This window comes from Sapajus apella, unplaced genomic scaffold (assembly GCF_009761245.1).
Source record: "Sapajus apella isolate SASKATOON/1434 unplaced genomic scaffold, GSC_monkey_1.0 scaffold108, whole genome shotgun sequence".
NCBI lineage: Eukaryota > Metazoa > Chordata > Mammalia > Primates > Cebidae > Sapajus > Sapajus apella.
Window position 1 is genome coordinate 5,354,224 of NW_022437048.1, and position 5,017 is coordinate 5,359,240.

At 40.6% G+C, this 5,017-nt stretch overlaps 1 pseudogene across 1 annotated transcript; it reads left to right on the forward strand.

Annotated features, from left to right (window-relative positions):
• The first annotated feature begins 2,693 nt into the window (after positions 1–2,693).
• LOC116537290 lies at positions 2,694–4,053 on the forward strand (annotated as a pseudogene). Its single transcript, XR_004263060.1, has one exon. The product of XR_004263060.1 is annotated as an annexin A2 pseudogene (transcript).
• Positions 4,054–5,017: the final 964 nt, after the last annotated feature.

Sequence of the window (5,017 nt, forward strand, 5' to 3'; positions counted from 1 at the left end):
TCAAATATTGATCTCTATCTAAGCACATTATATGAAAAATTTATATTTAGATATCAGGAGGGAAAATCCAGTCAGCTATGTACAGTAGCTCACGCCTGTAATCCCAGCACTTTGGGAGGCCAAGGCAATCTGATCATTTGGGGTCAGGAGTTCAAGACCAGTCTGGCCAACATGGTGAAACCCATCTCTACTAAAAATACAAAAATTAGCTGGGAGTGGTGGCTCATGCCTGTAATCCCAGATACTTGGATGCTGAGGCAGGAGAATTGCTTGAATCTGGGATACAGAGGTTGCAGTGAGCCAAGATTGTGCCACTGCACTCCAGCCTGGGCGACAGAGTAAGACTCTATCTCAAAAAAATAAATAAATAAAAGCAAAAGCTGAATTTTAAAAGAATTCAAAATATGAGGAAGAAACTTCAAATTCTTACTAAAAATTTAAAAATACAAACAAAAAAAACTGACATTTTTTTCCAACAGCTTTCCATATAGACTTTTAGGGTAGTCTTCTGTGGTTAAATGTTTATATGGAGAATTGCACCTGTGTTGTGGTCGGCTTTTAAATAAACCTGCACCTGCAGTGGCTTTTCATAGAACTGCTGTTTGAGATATTACATGTCAGTGGTTTGATCATCACACAGAGCTATTTCCCTTCACCATGTTACCTGCTGGCAGATCCTAATTTAAAAAGGGCCTATTTCCAAAAATTCATTTGAAAAAAATCTGGTTAGATTTCATGGTAATCTCTCATCCAAGTCATGGCACCAAAAAAAAAAAAAAAAAAAAAAAAAATATCATAGTAATCTCTCTAGGGACACTATAATAAAAATAAGGTTTCCAGGATACCCCTCAAACAAGAATATGCTCCCTTCATTTCATCCACTCCAGTGGTCTGGTCTTTCTCTGCTTTAAGGGAACTTTTGATTGATTCCTGGGAGAGGCTTCTGCTCTAATCAAATCTGTCTGCTTTCCTTTTCCTGTATATGATCTGCTAATTCCTGTTTCAGAATCTTTTTTATTCTATCATTTTCCTTACGATAAATTTATTTCTTTCCTTCCTGCTCATGCTCATGAAAAATCCTAAAATCTTTCAAACTAATTCAAATAGGTTTTAATGTCACTCCATTCTGTTCACTCCTTTACTCTGTTTCTTCATTGCTAATAAATTTATCTTATATCTTGTATACCATTGTACTCGGTTGGCATATCACTTTATTTTTATCACTTTTCTTCATATATATGTAATTTATATTCTATATTAATGTTTTCTAGACATGGAGGGGCGTTCATAAAAAGTAATATCAGAAAGCACCCCCCAAAAAGATATTAAGGAACACCAAAAGGGAACTCTAAAGATTTAGTTGGGAAAGTAGGTGGGAAAATACAATTTTTCTTGTTCTAACTCTTCTATTCAGAGTGTTTACATCAGATGTAAGTGCCATACTAAATTCATTTTCCCTAATAAGAAGAAAGTATAAATCTATGGTGAGGAATATCCAGTCAGTTATTTTTAAAATATCAGATGCAACTGTAAAGATGTGACTTAAGAGACACTTTTACTCAGTCTTCCTACTGAACAAACAGCAAGAGCTCTGGAGTCAGTTATTGCCTGGGTGCAAATGGGACTCTGAAAAGTTACAAATTCTTGTTTTCTCAGTTTCATCTATAAAACGGACATCACTGTAGTACATACTTCATAAGATTGATGAGAATTAAACTGATAAGTATAAAGCATTGAACATGCTAGAACATGGCTACAACATGTAAACAATTATTTTAGCATAATGCTTAGCTCTGAATCTGCCTACTCTTCATATCCATTTTCCCACGACCCTGATTTAGACACAAAAACTCATCACTTAGATGACTATCACAATCTTCACTAACTTCCTGCTGTCAATTTTCCAGTCCTTCCCTGTTTAAAACCGTCCAATGATTCCCCTTTGCCCATAGCATAATATATCTCTACCCAAAACAGATATAGATCAAGGTCATGTTTGCAAATAGCTATTAAATTCTTAGGTCATTTTTAATAATTTATAATACCTTACTGAAATTTAACAGAGCTTGTTTTTTATTTTTTTTGGTGTTTTGGAGACAGAGTTTCACTTTGTTGCCCAGGGTGGAGGGCAGTGGTGCAATCTTGGCTCACTGCAAACTCTGCCTCCCAGGTTCAAACGATTCTCCTGCCTCAGCCTCACACTGCCCCACCCAGCTAATTTTCGTATTTTTAGTAGAGATGGGGTTTGACCACATGGGCCAGGCTAGTCTCGAATTCCTGGCCTCAAACAATCAGCCTGCCTCGGCCTCCCAAAGTGCTGGGATTACCAGCATGAGTCACTGTGCCCAGCCAATCAAAGCCTTTTTAATTTGACACCTGGAGATATATAGTCTTATATATTAGGTAGCAGGTAAATAGTATTAACACTTTTGGTTCGCTAGTTCACGTGTGCTAGCTACTTAAGTCAAAACAATCTAAAATCGTATTTTATTTGCTTTTTAAATATCAAACATGGTCCCATGCTCCAATTGAATTTCAAAAACATCAGAATCGGTGGCCACCCAGGGAGCCGCAGGTCCCGCGCAGCTGTAGCCGGTGGGCTTTCCACCGCCCTCTGGAAAGTGCCCCCATCTGTTCTAAGTTACTGTACTCGCAACAAACGTGCACTTGTGCAGTTGAACCGACCAGCAGGAGGAGAGCAGTGTGGGAGGATGAGAGGGGAGAGTCTTCCTTCAAAATGTCTACTGTTCACGAAATCCTGTGCAAGCTCAGCTTGGAGGGTGATCACTCTACACCCCCAAGTGCATATGGGTCAGTCAAAGCCTACACCAACTTTGATGCTGAGTGGGATGCTTTGAACATTGAAACGGCCATCAAGACCAAAGGTGTGGATGAGGTCACCATTGTCAACATTTTGACCAACCACAGCAGTGCACAGAGACAGGATATTGCCTTTGCCTACCAGAGAAGAACTAAAAAGGAACTTGCATCAGCACTGAAGTCAGCCTTATCTGGCCACCTGGAGATGGTGATTTTAGGCCTATTGAAGACACCTGCTCAGTATGATGTTTCTGAGCTAAAAGCTTCCATGAAGGGGCTGGGAACCGATGAGGACTCCCTCATTGAGATCATCTGCTCAAGAACCAACCAGGAGCTGCAGGAAATTAACAGAGTCTATAAGGAAATGTACAAGACTGATCTGGAGAAGGACATTATTTCGGATATATCTAGTGACTTCTGCAAGCTGATGGTTGCCCTGGCAAAGGGCAGAAGAGCAGAGGATGGCTCTGTCATTGATTATGAACTGATTGACCAAGATGCCTGGGATCTCTATGATGCTGGAGTGAAGAGGAAAGGAACTGACGTTCCCAAGTGGATCAGTATCATGACTGAGCGGAGCGTGTGCCACCTCCAGAAAGTATTTGATAGGTACAAGAGCTACTGCCCTTATGACATGTTGGAAAGCATCAGGAAAGAGGTTGAAGGAGACCTGGAAAATGCCTTCCTGAACCTGGTCCAGTGTACTCAGAACAAGCCCCTGTATTTTGCTGATCAGCTGTACGACTCCATGAAGAGCAAGGGGACTCGAGATAAGGTCCTGATCAGAATCATGGTCTCCCGCAGTGAAGTGGACATGTTGAAAATTAGGTCTGAATTCAAGAGAAAGTACGGCAAGTCCCTGTACTATTACATCCAGCAAGACAGTAAGGGTGACTACCAGAAAGCGCTGCTGTACCTGTGTGGTGGAGATGACTGAAGCCCAACGCAGCGTGAGCATCCAGGAATGGTGCTCCCTGTGCTTCCAGCTAACAGGTCTAGAAAACCAGCTTGCGACTAACAGTCCCTATCGCCGGCCCTGTGAGGATGGCGTTAGCATTGCCCCCACCCTCATTCTAGTTGCCTAAGCATTGCCTGGCTTTCCTGTCTAGTCTCTCCCGTAAGCCAAAGAAATGAACATTCCAAGGAGTTGGAAGTGAAGTCTGTGATGTGAAACACTTTGCCTCCTGTGTACTGTGTCATAGACAGTTGAATAAACTGAATTTGTACTTAAAAAAAAAAAAAAAGAAAGACATCAGAATCTCTCTCTAAAGAGATCCCTTTATCAAACTATCTAGAAGACATCTAAACACTTAATGGCTTCACTGATACCTCAAATCAAACATATACAAAACTTTCCATTTCCTGGCCCCTGCTTAAATTTTTTATTTTATTTTATTTTTATTTATTTATTTTGAGACAGGGTCTTGCTCTGTCGCCCAGGCTGGAATGCAGTAATGTGATCTTGACTAACTGCAACCTCTGCCTCTTGGGTTCAAGAGATTCTCCTTTCTCAGCCTCCCAAGTAGCTGGGACTGCAGGTGCGCACCACCACACCCAGCTAAGTTTTGTATTTTTAGTAAAGATGGGGTTTCACAATGTTGGTCAGGCTGGTCTTGAACTCCTGACCTCAGGTGATTCACCTGCCTTGGCCTCCCAAAATTCTGGGATTACAGGTGTGAGCCCCCACAGCCAGTCCCCTGCTTAAATCTTTAATCCCGTTTTCTCTCTTAATGGAAGGTACATAATCCATTTGCTCATCCAAGAAAACTTCTCAACCCCATATTTAACCAGACCCTAAATTATATAATACCATTGGCTAATTAACTCTTAATCTGCATACTTTTCATATGCTTATTCCCAGGACCCTGATTCAGACATGAAAACTCATCACTTAGATGACTATCACTATCTTGTACTTGCACTAACTTCCTTCTGTCAATTTTCCAATCCTTCCCTGTTTAAAACCCTCCAATGATTCCCCTTTGCTCATAGCATAAATAATGTATCTCTACCCAAAACAGATATGTAGATTGAGGTCACATTTGCAAATAGCTTATTAAATTCTTCAGTCATTTTTAATAACTCCTAATACCTTACTGAAATTTAACAGAGCTTAATTTTTTTTTTTTTTTTTTTGCGACAGTCTCGCAACCTCTGCCTCCCAGGTTCAAGAGATTCTCCTGCCTCAGCCTCCCCA